This window comes from Fundulus heteroclitus, chromosome 12 (assembly GCF_011125445.2).
Source record: "Fundulus heteroclitus isolate FHET01 chromosome 12, MU-UCD_Fhet_4.1, whole genome shotgun sequence".
In the NCBI taxonomy this organism is placed as follows: domain Eukaryota; kingdom Metazoa; phylum Chordata; class Actinopteri; order Cyprinodontiformes; family Fundulidae; genus Fundulus; species Fundulus heteroclitus.
The window spans coordinates 21,204,565-21,221,253 of NC_046372.1; the positions used below are offsets into that span (position 1 = coordinate 21,204,565).

The 16,689-nt window shown below is 41.6% G+C and overlaps 1 protein-coding gene across 1 annotated transcript in view; it reads right to left on the reverse strand.

The window, feature by feature from the left end:
- The window catches only part of LOC110367691 (GTPase IMAP family member 8-like), a 39,485-nt gene extending 25,705 nt beyond the window's left edge, over positions 1-13,780 (reverse strand). The window contains exon 1 of the mRNA XM_036144746.1: positions 13,762-13,780. The gene's annotated coding sequence lies outside the window, so the exon portion shown is untranslated. The remainder of the gene's footprint in view (positions 1-13,761) is intronic.
- Positions 13,781-16,689: the final 2,909 nt, after the last annotated feature.

The following is a 16,689-nucleotide window of genomic DNA, read 5'->3' on the forward strand; positions in this document are numbered from 1 at the left end:
CTCACCAGCGAATCACAGACAGGTTTATTTCCATCCAATTAGAGTATGGCTTGCAAATACTGCATTCAGATGAAATAAATCACAACGCTGCAGCTTTTGGCAGAAATTACTCAACATAACGGTGGGATTGAAGAAAAAACAACAACCCATAAACAGTTTAATATTTTAGCCTAAATTTTTTTGTCTAAAATAATTCCTTAAGTTACTAAGAGAATTGTGAAAAATGTTTTTGTCTCTTTTCTTTTCAGCTTCTGGGAGGTGATGCAAAAGTTTCTTGTGATCATAGTCATCACCATTGTCATCATTAATTAAATAGCACTTTAACACGAGGTAAAACAAAATAACATCTTATAAAATGACTTGGGTAAAGACTCAGCAATTTACACAGCAGAAATACGAGTATTAAGAAAAGTTGAGAAAGATCAAGTCTCAGTAAGGTTGTAGGCCAATTAGTAAAAATATTTTTTAAGACAGGTTTTAAAACTGGACAGGGGAGGGGCCTGTGAAATGTACAAAGGTAAGTTGTTCTATAACTTAGGGGGGCCCAATAGAGAATGCCCTGTTCCCTCGAAGCTTCTGCTCAGAACTGTGAATGAGCAAGTGTAACCAAATCAAGATACTCAGAGTCCTGATAGCAGTTTACTATCAACCAGAATTTATTAATATATTTCTGGAACAGAAATACACCACACCTCAGTATCCTTTAACATTTATTAGTACACAATAATAAAACAATATTGTGGATAAGGACCTTATAGTGACATCCAGCGCTGTAATTCACAGATCAACTTAAAATCTTCAAGCAAAGGAGATAACTCCGGTCATTTTAATTTTCAGGAAATAGTGTCCTTCCCTTCTGGAGTATCTACTCAAAAAAAAATAATAGTTCACCCGTTCAGGAGTCCAACAAAAAGGGCTCCTAACTGTTCTTTCAAAAATAAAATAAAATAAAAGCTGGCCAGCAAAATAAAACAAATTAGAGCTCTTTTTTAGGCAGTGTTCATGTGTATGTATTGCAGAGGGGAGTTGGGGAATATGTCTGTGTGTTGCCTGCAGGATAATCAGGGAATTTCCAGACGTCCTCCGTGAGCACCGGGGCACCTCAGCCAAGCTCTCTCTCTCTCCCTCTCTCACCCGTGTCAACCGACCGCCGTATCTTTGGTCGCTCTCTCTCTCCCTCTGTTGTATCTCCGTGACCGCCGCTAACAATGAAAAGTCACAGTTGTGAACTGGACGAGAACAGATGCGTTGCTCTGGTATCTCCTACGTTGCTTAAAGCCCGCGATTTTCACTCGGGGCAGCAAAACGCCAGACTGTCCATTAAAATATATATAAATATAGCAACGGAACAGCATAAAGAAATCAACATTTATAAAATGAAATAACACTGTTCCACAACATGGCTGGGATTAGCATTCCGTTACCTTTATGCCACATTTAACAGACATATAAAACATTACATCCCTTCAAGAAATACATATCTTTAATTCGGCCATTAAACTCAGCCTTATTAACATTAATAACGTTACCCAGAACATGTTATTGCTCACCTAACAATGAAAAGTCACAGTTGTGAACTGGACGAGAACAGATGCGTTGCTCTGGTATCTCCTACGTTGCTTAAAGCCCGCGATTTTCACTCGGGGCAGCAAACCGCCAGACTGTCGCAAACTGTCGTAACTTGTTGCAAACTGTCGCAACAGTGCAAAAAAAACGATGCACCTTGAACGCACCAAAGAGTAACTCTAGTTACCTCTGGGTTACATCCTCCCCCACTTAGACTGTGACGTCCCCGTCACTACTACTTGCCATAGCATGTACTACCCAGGCAAGTTGCTGCTGTAAAGACAAAAAGAAACAATGCAATAGTTCCTGCTGTGTGTGGGGATCTACACTGTGGTGTGTACAAAATGCTCTGCCACCTACTTGGTAGTCACTAAGGTAAGAAGGCGGTACCCTACGTCTCTGTGGTCTACCCTGTGGTGGAGTAGAATCAACCTCTGCATTACTTTCTGACAAATTCGCTTGCTCTGAAATAAATTCAGGGGCTGCAGGATTCAGAGACTTATCAACTTGAGATACCGACTGTTCAGAGACTCCAGGCATCAAGTAATGGGACTCCACATTTATGTTGTCCTCCACAAAAGACAAAGCAGCCGCATCACTCACTTCCTCAGGTGTCTCCGGCACCTGAACCTGACTGCCCAGCACATCATTAACCTCCTCAGCCTCCCTCACAGCTGCAGGTAAAAACCCACAGGGAAGGAGCATGTCACGATGCAGAACCCTCTCTCTTCCTTCTCCATCTTCCGGTTTTACTACATAGACAGGGATACTCTCATCAGGCTGTTTGACAACGACATGAACAGTATATTCCCACTTGTCTGAGATTTTGTGCTTCTTCCTGAGACTCAGATTCCTCACCAAAACTCGGTCTCCTACTTCTAAGGGCAGAGCAGTCACTCTAGCATCCCAGCGTCTTTTGTTCAACAGCTGTCGCTTTTCTGCATTTCTCGACGCCAGTTCATATGCATGCCTGAGTCTTTTCTTCAAATCTCTCACATACTGTGTGTGTGTCTTGGGATTGTAGCCTGGAGGGCTGATGCCGAAGCAAAGGTCGATGGGGAGACGTGGCTCCCTCCCAAACATGAGAAGAAAAGGAGCTTCCTTGGTCACATCATGCTTCGTACAATTATAAGCATGCACGAGAGGTCTGACATACTTCCTCCATTCCTCTTTCTTTTTCTCCTCCAGAGTTCCCAAAAGATCAAGCAGTGTTCGATTGAATCTTTCTACTGGATTCCCTCTCGGATGGTAGGGAGTTGTCCGAGATTTTGAGATTCCAGCATGCTTACAAAGCTCTGCAACAACCTCTGACTCAAAACAGGCACCCTGATCGCTATGCAGTCTGCGGGGGAAACCATAATGACTAATGAAATTCTCCCACAACACTGTAGCAACAGTCTTTGCTGTCTGATCTCTAGTTGGGTACGCCTGTGCATACTTTGTGTAGTGATCAGTTACTACTAGTATGTTCCGAGTGTCTCTTGAGTCAGGTTCCAATGTCAAAAAATCAATGCAAACTAATTCCAAGGGAGCCGTGACCTTGATGTTAACCAGTTTGGATGCCTTTTGAACCCTAGACTTACGCCTCACACATCTTTCACAACTTTTGCATTTACTTTCGATGTATTTTGACATCTTCGGCCAGTAAAATCTAGCTCTGGCTAACTCCAATGTTCTTTCTATGCCCATGTGACCGACATCATCATGAACACCTTGGAAAGCCCTCTCTCTGTGACTACTGGGCATGACAAGCTGATTATAAGCCTCACCCCTTTGGTTGAGAACTTTACGAAACAGTACACCATCTACCAAAAGTAACTTTGTCCTCTCCCTCAAAAGGAGAGCTACCTCTGGTTCCTCTGACCTTTTGTCTACTGCCTCAACATCTAACTCCGCTTCTAATATCTCAATAACTCTCCACAAGGTGGCATCTTCCCTTTGCAACTTATGCCAATCCTCCATAGTCATTTCCGGCAAAGCTGAGTGACCCGGACCTGGGACTGGGTCTTCTAAATCCTCCGGAACAGCACTTTCATCACACAGAAGTGTCTCAACTGCTGGTACCCCATTTGCAGGATCTTGCTCATTTTGTGTGGCTGTATGGACATAGATGCTGTGACGCATACAAAGAGTTTGAACTGTCTCTTCATCTAAGAACTTGAAATCTTCAGTTGCCAGGTTAGCACGATCCATCATACTAGAGATTCTTCTGTCTATCTCTTGAGACTCTTCATCATCTTGAGACTGCCCCTGAGGTCTCCTAGAGAGCCCATCAGCATCAACATTCTGCTGACCACATTTGTAACGAATGTCAAAGTTGTACAATGACAAAGCAGCCAGCCACCTGTGGCTTGTGGCGTCCAACTTTGCGCTTGTTAACACGTACGTTAACGGGTTATTATCTGTCATAACGGTAAAACTAGCCCCATACAAAAAGTCATGAAACTTCTCACTAACCGCCCATTTCAGGGCCAAAAACTCTAACTTATGCACAGGGTAGTTTTTCTCACTTTTGGACAGACCACGACTGGCATAAGCCACAACACGAGTTTGTCCGTCTTGAACTTGATATAGAGCTGCACCTAAACCCGTTGTGCTAGCGTCAGTGTGAAGCAAATATGGTAGCTGCCAGTTGGAAAAAGCGAGCACAGGTGCTGAGGTCAATTTTTCAATTATGAACTCAAATGCTGCTTGGCACGTAGGAGTCCAATCTGCTCCAAGAGGTTGTGACTGTTTCCGCAGCCAGTGTTTAGGGCCTTTGTGCCTGGGGGCTAAGTCACCTTTTAACAAATCATTTAAAGGTCTGACAATTTTAGCATAATCCCTGACAAAGCGCCGATAGTAACCAGTGAAACCTAGAAATGATCTGAGCTCTTTGGCTGTTTGAGGCCGAGGCCATTCTTTGACAGCTGCAACTTTGTCAGGGTCAGGCTGAATACCCTGAGCAGATATCACGTGGCCTAAGTATTTCACTGAGGTCTGGAAAAACTTGCATTTGGAAGGAGACAGTTTGAGACCAAAATCTGCAATACGTTTAAGAACTTTCATAAGTCTTTCCTCGTGTTCCTCCAGCGAGCTGGAGAATATTATGAGGTCGTCGAGGAAAGCAACAACCTCCTGAAGGTTAATGCCTTCCATCACCTTCTCCATAGTTCGCTGGAAGGTTGCTGGGGAGTTGGTCAGGCCCTGTGGCATCCTTCTGAATTGCCATGTGCCAAAAGGAGTTGTGAATGCTGTCTTTGGTCGATCAGCTGTTTCAACCTCCAGCTGGTAATAGCCGCTCTTAAGGTCCAAGACAGTGAACCATTTTGAGCCCGATAACAGGGTGAATGTCTCCTCTATACGAGGCAATGGGTAAGCATCCTTTTTTGTCAGATTATTCAGTCTGCGGTAATCTACCACCATCCGCAACTCTCCATTTTTCTTTCTAACAAGAACAATTGGAGAGGCGTAGGGACTGTGTGATTCCTCTATGATGCCTGCGGCCAAAAGGTCTTGAAGATGCCTTTTCAAATCATTAAAGTCGGCAGGTGAAACACGTCTGGTCCGCTCTTTAAATGGTTCATGTGGCTCTAGCTCTATCCGATGAGTGACTCCTGCTACACTTCCCACATCCAAATCATGTCTTGAAAATGCACTGGGGACTTCTTTATTTATTCTAGCCTCTATGTGCTCCTTTAACTGTGGGGGTATGGGGCTCTCATCAAAGTCAAGATGGAGAGTGTCTGCTACAGAACTGTTTTTCTCATTATGGGAGACCAGCAAAGACTGTACTTGCTGCTGAGGCACCTCCGAGTGGACGTTTGGATCGGCGGGAAGAACAGGCACCGCCCAATCAATGGCAGAACACTCAGCAATGACAGTCTTTGGATACAAGATGATGTCATGTTGAGAATCATTTTTGATGGCAAGCTTAAGCCTACTGTGGGATTCAGTTTTTACCTCAACTACCTGATCATAGACAATCAGGCCTCCTGGTGTGGGAAACTCCTCTGCACCGCTCACAAGAGCTTGGAAACCACCACGGCCAGGTTTAGTGTGACAGATGGCTTTCAATGTGTAAAGCATGCCGTGCTTCAGGCGTACGGGTACTTTGCTGCTGAGCGTCACACGCATGACTTTAGCATCTTTGTTTTGGGAATCAATCCGTTTATGACACTCTGCATATGCCATTTTCCAATTAGCCTGAATGGGCAAAACTTCAAGGAACTTTGGTCCACCCTGCTTTATGCATTCTTGTCTCATTGGGCATAGGATGTTTGTGCCAACTAAAAGTGGATACTTGGCATTGTATGACTGATCTGGGCTCACTAAAGCCAGAATATGAAAATATTGGTCCGTGCCACACACATTTTTTGGAAACTGGACATCAACTTCCACATATCCCACATAAGGGACCTTCTGTCCGGCTGCGCCTTCGACAGCCAGTGCCCCTTTAACGGAGAATAACTGCCGGTGAGAAAGATACTTGGAATAAAATGAATGAGATATGATTGTAACTTGTGATCCTGTGTCAATAATGCAGTTGCACTGGATGCCATCCAGCCAGGCTTCACTGTCACAAAGTTCTCCCACAAGTCCGTCTGGAATGTCACTAATTTCTGTCACATTTGCGGGATGCATGGAATGACTCAAGACAGAGGAACTAGTTTGACAGCGAGCTCCTGCTTGTTCCACAGCAGGAGCCCCTACATGTTTAAAGGCAGGTGCGATTGGGGATGTGTTTGTGGTGAGCTTAATGGGCGTTGATTTTGTCTACTCTGATGTCTCTCACAAAGTTTCTTTTGTACTAGCACAGCATTAGTGGGATTAGTGCATTGGGGTAGCATATGTGAGTCTTCACCACAGTTGTAACAGAACTTCCCAGTTCTTGTGAGAGTTTCAACAGGAACAGTTGAGACTGGGGGAGCTAGAGTGCTGCTTTTAGTTCTTTGGGGAAACCTCCGCCCTGCTCTTTCATTTCTGAGTGAGGGGTCATTTTGAGCAGGAGTATTCTTCCGCAACTCAGCCTCAAGTTGTCTGACCCTCTCTTCAAGCTGCTCCCTAATAGGGTCTGACACTGTGGGAACATTGGTGCTAGGAGGTGCGGCCTCAGCAGCAGCTAAATGTGCCTTAGTAATGACTTTGGTAGAGCTTCCCCCCAGATGTCGTTTTCTCCGCATTTCCTTTAGCTGGCTGTCTTTCTCGTAAGTTCTAATTCTGAATAGCAGTTCTGAGAATGGGGTATTCCTCTTGGGAGTGCCAGTCAGGGGTTCTTTTAGGTGCAATGTGGTTAGCAACGTGTCATCCCAACAGCCCCTGAGAAACTGCTTTAATAGCTGAGAGTCAGCATCTTGTTTGGTTACTCCATTACTTTCTACAACTTCTTGTAACAGCGTTTGAAGTCGACGCAGATAGTCGGATGCTCGCTCCCCACTGTTCTGATGGGTTTCCAAAAACTGAATATACAACTCCTCCCCTCCTGTTACATTGCCATAAGCCTTGTCTAATTCTTGTAAGTAGGCACTGGGTGAGGCTTGTGCTCCAATAGAGAGAGCCACTGTTAACGCAGGGGCTAATAAACTATCAAGCAGTGTGCGGCGCTGCTGTACATCTGGAATACTGGGGTCATTTAGTACCTGCTTAATCCGGAGCCGCCACACACCATAGTCCACCTCAGAGGGGGGCTTGGGGAAGTTACCCGAGAAAAGACGTAACTCTCTTGTAGTAGGAAGATGCACAGGTGTGTCGTGCTTCACAATGTGCTCTACTATGACTTTCTGAACATCTGCTGGCAAAGGGTTGATAAGGAGAGAGTCATTAGGAGTCTGTTTACTACCACATGGCTGATTAGAACCACTGGAGACTACCACTCTTGGATTGTGAGAAGACTGTGCTTTGAGTACAGCAGCTGGGGTCGACGCTATTGGCCCCTTAGGATGATCAGTTTTTCCACAAATCTGAGTCGCTGCTACCTGATTCAAAGTAACAGAGCTGACATTATATACCGCAGCTAACTCATCCATTTGTTCCTTAAAATGGACTGTCATGTCACCAATAGCTTGGGCAAGGGGCACTAGACCATCTCTAAGTGGCTCACTATCTGGCTGTGGTGGAGAGAACTCATCGATCTGGATAATCTCCCACCGTGAATCATGAACTATATGCTCATTGTCCAGTAACAGTGGAGTTATAGACTCACTGAACTGGCACAAGATGGTGTGACGCAGATTATCAATGGGCTGCACTCTAACAACATCATCTAATGTTGCAAAGGCCTCTTTTACTTCCAGTAGTCCCAATTTATCTGGAGTACCCCTTATAATTACAGAGAACTCGGGGTCAAATCCATACATGTCACAAAACTCCATTGTTACCCTGAAATGGTTAAACTCTCAAAAATTTAACAGAGGAAAAAAAATGAATACGAGGTGGATGCACTTCTGGTCCCTGTTCGGGCGCCAATTTTTTCTTATTTCTTTTGTTGTAACCAAATCAAGATACTCAGAGTCCTGATAGCAGTTTACTATCAACCAGAATTTATTAATATATTTCTGGAACAGAAATACACCACACCTCAGTATCCTTTAACATTTATTAGTACACAATAATAAAACAATATTGTGGATAAGGACCTTATAGTGACATCCAGCGCTGTAATTCACAGATCAACTTAAAATCTTCAAGCAAAGGAGATAACTCCGGTCATTTTAATTTTCAGGAAATAGTGTCCTTCCCTTCTGGAGTATCTACTCAAAAAAAAATAATAGTTCACCCGTTCAGGAGTCCAACAAAAAGGGCTCCTAACTGTCCTTTCAAAAATAAAATAAAATAAAAGCTGGCCAGCAAAATAAAACAAATTAGAGCTCTTTTTTTAGGCAGTGTTCATGTGTATGTATTGCAGAGGGGAGTTGGGGAATATGTCTGTGTGTTGCCTGCAGGATAATCAGGGAATTTCCAGACGTCCTCCGTGAGCACCGGGGCACCTCAGCCAAGCTCTCTCTCTCTCCCTCTCTCACCCGTGTCAACCGACCGCCGTATCTTTGGTCGCTCTCTCTCCCTCTGTTGTGTCTCCGTGACCGCCGCCACTAACAATGAAAAGTCACAGTTGTGAACTGGACGAGAACAGATGCGTTGCTCTGGTATCTCCTACGTTGCTTAAAGCCCGCGATTTTCACTCGGGGCAGCAAAACGCCAGACTGTCCATTAAAATATATATAAATATAGCAACGGAACAGCATAAAGAAATCAACATTTATAAAATGAAATAACACTGTTCCACAACATGGCTGGGATTAGCATTCCGTTACCTTTATGCCACATTTAACAGACATATAAAACATTACATCCCTTCAAGAAATACATATCTTTAATTCGGCCATTAAACTCAGCCTTATTAACATTAATAACGTTACCCAGAACATGTTATTGCTCACCTAACAATGAAAAGTCACAGTTGTGAACTGGACGAGAACAGATGCGTTGCTCTGGTATCTCCTACGTTGCTTAAAGCCCGCGATTTTCACTCGGGGCAGCAAACCGCCAGACTGTCGCAAACTGTCGTAACTTGTTGCAAACTGTCGCAACAGTGCAAAAAAAACGATGCACCTTGAACGCACCAAAGAGTAACTCTAGTTACCTCTGGGTTACACAAGCAGGGGTGTAAAGGTGAATGAGAAGCTCATTTAAGTAAGGTGGGCAAAGCTGTTTAAATCCTTTAAAACAAACAGAAGATCTTTAAACTGAACTCTAAGATAAACAGGCAACCAGTGAAGGGAGGCCAGGATGGGCTAATGTGCTCTTTTTATATTTTTCCATTAAAAGGTGTGCAGCAGCATCTTAACCAGCTGCAGACTGGTTCAGATGCATTCAATTCAGGACTTTGCATTCACCTTTTTATCTAGGTCCAGTGTTTCCCGCAGCGCTATCTTGGCGTGGCGGCCGCCACGCCAAACTCACGCTACCGCCACGCCAACATTCCAAAACAAAAAAAACAAAAAAGTGCCGTTAACACGCGGTTTGTTGTTGTTGGTATTGCGCGTGCGTGAATGGCAGGGAAAAAACACATGGATACCCCCGCTCCGCCAGTATGTCCGCGGAAAACGTGTTTTATCCCCCCCCCGCTCCGCCGAAAACGTGTCGTCCACAACCCCCCCCCCCCCCCCCTTCCCCGAGTCGGTCCGCCTCGCATAAGCTAATTCCTGCGGGAAACACTGAGGTCTATATTGAGAGACCTACAGTAAAGTAATGAAATGTTGATTCTGGGTGTAGTGTAGGAATTCCTTCAATATAAACCAAAGAAAATTTTACAATACCTGCCAGAAGCTGGATAAAATGTTTAAAAAAGAGACAACAGTATTTTCACACCTCACGTAGTAGATCAGGGAAATATTTTATTCTAAATGTTTTAGCCTAAATATTTTAGGCTAAAATGAGTAAACCCTAGTGATGGATTTTTGGGTAAACTAAATAGAGTAGTGTTACATGTCATTGCTACTAAATTGCCATTTTTATAAGGTGCGTCTAAAAAGGCAAACATTGAGAGTATACCCACTTTTCCAGGGACCACTACACCACTGCGCCGTAGTGGATATGCAGAGTAAGTTTTGGGGTAAATTCCTGCGTAACGTGGCTTTTCTGTTTCATAAAGCTAGAAAGCCTGGGTCAAATTATGACAGCAATATACTCCACAAAACAACGCCGCTCCCTTTTTTTTTTGTTTTTTTGTGACTAACCCTGTCTTTGTTCTACCTTTAAGCTGAGATCTGCACAAGGAATTGCAGAGACTATAGACGCTGGACAGCAGATACTCTGCAGAAATCTCCATCAGGGGACAGATCAAAACATAATTGAATGTCTTATAATTTATGGATTCATATATTTCCAAGTGTTACCGTTTTTCGTCACAGTCAATAATTTATCTTAATATTCTCAGACACACATTGCTTGTATAACATAATGAAGTTGTCTTAGTTCTGAAAAAATTCTTTGTGCTGCTCTTTGTTTTCATACGGAGCCCCAAAAGGGACATTGAAGGGAACTAAAAAAGTAGTTTCTCATGCACACAATAAAGTAATTATTTTTTATTTCTCTTCATGCAGAACATCTTTCAGAGGCAACTGTATGTTGTGCTGTCAGGAATGTTTCTGTTCACTTACTGTAGAGTTTTATGGTGTTCCCCGGTCACAGATCCACAAGACTAATAAAAGAATCAAAGTTTATTTATATAGCACTTTTCAACAATTCATATGGTGCACAAAGTCCTCTATAAGCTAAAATACAAACAAAAAGATGTTGAGACAAAATAGATAAAATATAAAAATGTATTTTTTTTATCTATTTATTTGACAGGGACAGTACAATTAAACATTGCAACCAAACAGGTGGCCGATGTCCAAGTACATAAGGCTTGTAGCCATGGGCTAATTTGCAGCCTTCGTCCCTGGTTAGGCTTTTAAAAGGTGTAAGCATTAAGGGGGAGGGAGGTTAGTAATTGACACACAAATGCATAAAAAACAAGAGAAGTTAAAACAAACAATACAGTACAAGCCAGTTTAGTGCTCACACTTTTGATTGTCTTTGAGCCATTTTTTCAATCTTGTGGAGAAAAGTCGAACATCAGTCTGTGACTTAAGCTCCAGAGGCAAAGAGTTCCAGATTTGTGATGCTTTCACTGAGAAGGCGGACTGACCCATTGATGTCCGACATCTTTTAATCCTGCAGTTCCCACTAGCTCCAGCTCTTGTCCTGATTCCTTCATTTGCATACTTTAGAACAAATTTACTTCAGGGGCAAGACCATTAAGGCATTTAAAAATAGCTTTTAAAAATTTGAAATGTATAAAAATTTTAAATGTCATCATGTTGTATTTTTTAATATATGATATTTTTTTTAGTATATGAAAATAACAGGATAAAAAGAGATAAAATCTAAAAAGTGCATAAGAGCACAATTCAAAACAATTTTAAGACCTATATAGAAAAATAAAAACACAAAATAAACAAACGTTATCCACAGCTGAACAGCTAGGAGTGAAAGGTCTACCTGAACAGATGTTTTTAGTTGTGATTTAAAGACTCCAGCTCAGCAGTGGATCATAGATCATAGCGTTCCATAACTTAGGAGCAAAACAGCAAAAGAAGCATCACCCCGTTTCTTGCACCTAGTCCTGGGAACATTCAGGGTTATAAGCGCCTATGAGATCAGAGTCCTGACGTTGTGGTGAAGTCTATCCTAAAGTGAACTAGAAACCAGTGGACAGAGGAGATAATGGGGGTAATATAGGCGATTCTGGGAGTGTTTGAGAAAAACCGAGCAGCTGCCTTTTGGACCAGTTCAAGCTTATGGAGAATGGACTGGCTGATTCCTGCATACAGAGCCTTACAATAGTCCAGCCTTGAACTAATGAATCCATGCATTGCCTTTTCCAGATCAGCCCATGATAGAAAGGGTTTGACTTTTGATAGGAGTCTTAGCTGAAGAAAGCCTGCTATGACCACTGGGTTAAGCTGTTTATTGAACTTCAGGGTGCTGTCAAAAATCACACCTTGGTTTGTCACGGTCGAAGTAAATGTTAGGGATATGGGACCAAGCCTGGGGCCTGACAAGATTGTCTAGAATTGGAGAGAATTTCCTCAGTTTACCATCATTTAGGTGGAGAAAGTTTAGAGACAACCACTGCTTGATGTCAGACAGACAGTTTTGCAATAAACAAAGTGTTTTGTCATTCAATTTTTTTGGTAAGTAAAGTTGTGCGTCATCAGCATGAAAAATGAAAAGAGTCCTAGTGGCAACAAATAGAGGGAAAACAGAACTAGTCTGAGAATTGAGCCTTGTGGCACACAAGAGGAAAAAGGAGCTATTTCAGACGTGAAGTCATCAATCATAACAGAAAACGATCTATTGCTTAGATATGAGGCAAACCACTGGAGCACTGCACCACACAGGCCGACAGAGTGTTCCAGACAAGAAATAAGAACTGCATGGTCTACAGCAGAGGTCACGGATTAGAGGACCAGCCTAATCCCATTTCTCTCATTAAGCCATAAAACAACAGTCAGTTCAGGTTTTTTATAAAAGATGTGACAGGAAATTTGCCAAACTGTTAAGGATTGTTGTTCTCTATTTCAAAAAGCACTTTAGAGTTTAATGTAGAAAAAAAGTTTTTGTGCTCAAAGTTCTATTTTTATGTTATTTTTTCATCTAAAAATGTAATGTATATGGTGGATCTATAAACATCAGTATTTTATGTCAGCGTTAAATGCTGTTTAAAGTAACTGAATATAATTAATGAATGTCTCTGGACCTTTGTTGGTTGTTAATTTTTCTATTTGGACCCTGCTGATTTTAATTAGCAAACCCTGGTCTACAGTGTCAAAGGCAGCTGTGAGGTCTAACATCACAAACATCACTGAACTATTTACATCTAATGCTGTGAAGATATCATTATGAACCTTTGGCATTGCAGACTCTGTGCTGTGACAGGACCTGAAGCCTCACTGAAACTTTTCAGCAATTCCATACAGCGAGAGATAATCTTGAAACTGTGACAGGACAAATTTTTCCAAGACCTAAGAGAAAAAAGGCAGATGTGAAATTGGGCCAAAATTAGAACAAATTAGATTAATCAAGATTGGGTTTTTTCAAGAGTGGTTTAACCACAGCATGCTTAAAGGCAGCAGGGGCCGTGCCTGCTGCCTTTAAGCATGCTGTGGTCCAATTGATACCATTGGACGAGGCAGGGTCCAATGGTATCAATTGCTCCTTTCACTATTTTAGTAGGGACCAATTGGTAGTGGGTGAACTTTAGAGGCTCGGCTGATCTTTTCAGTTCTTTGAGAAAAATAGGATCAAAACTCTCAAAAACATGTTGTACAGAAGAATCAGGCACAATCTCAGCTGAGGTCAAGGAAATACCTTGTCTAACTGATCAAACCTTGTCAATAAAGTACTGTTTGAAGGTATTGCAGGTGTGTAAAGAAACATCTCTGAAAACAATAATGCCAGAATTTATAACAGAATTTATGGTGGTATTTTTGGTACGAACAAAGACAATATCATAATATGTTCAGTGATATATGTAATTGAGCCATGGTTCTGGTGCACATCTGGCAGTTTTTTGCCTGAGAAGAGCAACAGAGGCTAAGATTTGAGTACACGTAGAGTGAAAAGAAGACAGAAAATGATGTGGGTCCATGACATATGGACACCCCTTACCTGTGTTGGCTAAAGGAAGGGCCATGATTCCTTCTCAGACCTTGTCCCATGGCGTCTGGACTGATGTGCACTTGTGGTTAGCTGATACGGCGGGAAGATTAAACAACACTGTGGTGATATTTTTCCTTTCCTTGTCATTAAAACCTTTCTAGCTCAGATATCAAAGCAGCTATTAATGGGTTGTGGATTGTGAAATCTAGTCGTGGGAATGGTAATCAGAGAATGTATACCACCCCTTTCATTAAATCATGAAGCCCCACCCACATTCCAAACTGTCAGGTGCCCTGCCCACTTTCAGAAGTCCTGCCCCCTAGACCCCTCTCCTTTCCAGTATGTCGTCACCACATGACCTGTGATTTATGACCTGTCACCCCCTGACCTATGACTGTGTGACCTATGACCTAAGATTTATGACTGTGACCTATGACTTATAACATGTAAACTAAGACCTGTGACATTGTATTTATAACTTGTGACCTATGACCGCCTTGATGACCAGATGCTTGCGGCCATGTTGAGAACACCTGCTAACTATGCTAACTCCTGACATTGTAAGTGGAGTTTCCGGATTAAATACAGTCAGAAAAATTGTGTTAAGAACAACATTCGTTTTTCAAAAAACAAAGACTTACCACAAATTGGAGAAGCTGTCACTGGATGATCTGTGATAGTTATGGATGAAGAACTAGGCTCAGCCATCTTCGATAACCAGGATGCAGCATGTAAGATCATTATAGTTATTGGGGGAGTGGTGGCCTAGTGGTTAGAGCATTGTGCTTGGGTTCTGGAGGTTCTGAGTTCAACTCCCACAGACTGCCACTCTGGCTCCCTGAGCAAGACCCTTACCCCAGATTGCTCCCCGGAGGCCGCACAGTGGCAGCCCACTGCTCCGCAAGGGGATGGGTTAAGATGCAGAAGTGAATTTCTCCATTGTGAAATCAATAAAGTTCAATTATTATTATTATCAAAACCCGAGAAATGGAAAATGTTGAGGATGACCCCGGGACACCCCACTCTATGAAAAAAACAGCAGCTTCAAGAACCTCAAACAATTCACAAATCCTTTCAAAGGGGACATCGCTTCTATGTTAGACCCCAATCTCCATCATCTAGGAGTCGAGCAATACAACCAACATCCCCAGGAAATTGACATTTTATCTACGTCGGATGCAGATGGCTTTGTCCAAAGTGAAACATGAAGCGTGGTCTTTAAAACCTTATGGAATATTTGGATAATGGGAATATTCAAGTTTGAAACAGGCGAGCTCCAAATTTACCAGTTATAAAATGTTTTGTGTTTTGTTTAGAGCTGTTTTGTGTTTTCTGAGTGAATGAATCCAGATCAAAGCTCACCTCTGAGACAAAAATGATCAGATTTACTTTGCTTCTTACAGTAAAAGGCTGCCATTAATACACACTTGGTTTCACTTGTTGTATGATTTCAAGCAGACAGCATTTCAAAACAATATCAAAGTGAGTTCTGCATAAATTCATAGTAACACATAAAGTAAGTTATTAGTGTTGTGTATTAGGAGATTTGTCACCTTTACATGGAAGACCATTCCTCTTATAATTAAGAAGCCGTACAGAAATAAATAAATGACTCATTAAAATGATTACTGAAACAAAAAGTAGCTTGACATAACTAGTGCCATTAAATGCCACAAAAATATTAATTTAGAATAGATTTAGTAATTGATCAATTAGACATAAATATATGCTGTCATAATTTATAACTTTTCACTTTCATGCTTATGTTTTATTTTAACCACAAATCTTGCATCACACATTTTTCATTTATTAAACACAAAAAATGTATCGCTGTTTTATTTTTTCTTGCCCTTTTATCATTTTCATATTTCTTGTCACAACACAGTCACTTGGATGCATGTACAGTATTAAACACAAATATCAGTCGGTAGCAACCAACACACACTGTGCTATAATAAGCATGTCCACATTAAGGTTCACTTCATGTAATGTCCGTGAAGCTGGGTCTAGAGAGGTTAAAAATTCACAATCAGTTCAAGGATTTACAAGCAGACGTTTTACTACAACAGGCTTATTTATTGAACACAGCAGCCGACATAGTGTCAACAACACAATTTCCTTATGTGTATTCAGCTCGTTACAATTCCAGACCAAGAAGTGTAGCCATTTTGATAAACAGGAAAGTACATTTTAGAATAACCTTTTTGCTTTTTGATCTAATTTTCTTTTGGCAAGAAAACTCGTTCTTTTACTTGGTCTTTCTGGAAGTTAATCAGAGTTTTGCAAACCTTGATTTGTCATCTATTGTTTCATTTCAATGGCAAATTAAAATGATGCAAACAGCCTCTTTTCTGGTATATAATCTACAAAACATGAAAGATAGAGAACATGGCATTCAAGCGCACCAAATATTTTTTCATCTTCATTACTCAGAAAATTAACAAATGTAAAAACCTTCTGGTTTAAACCTGTCTGGACAAAAAGTTGAAAAGAACCCTCTTATGAGCAGGATGGTAAGGGTAATGCCATTTATGGGCAAGCAAACTTATTTATGTGACACAATTCATGCACCAGGCAATCCAAAAAGCTGCACACAAAGTAGGGCTGGGCAACTACTAAAATATTTAATCGCGATTAATCGCCCTGATTAATCGCCCTGATTAATCGCGATTAATCGCATTGTATTTACAAACTCCAAGAATGAATTCAAAAGTAGTGTAAAGAGCACTTTTATTTTAATGTTCTGCTGCCATATGAACAAAAGTGTTGTAACATTTGTAGCACTTATCAGTAACACATATTTAGTGTAAAGCTCAACTTAAACATGTAAAACAAAAAATAGCAATAATAATAAATTAAAGCTTATTGCCACTGACAGGGAATTCTCTTTATGGGGAAAAAATCTACCAAAAACAGGCAATTTCTGAGGTAACAGCA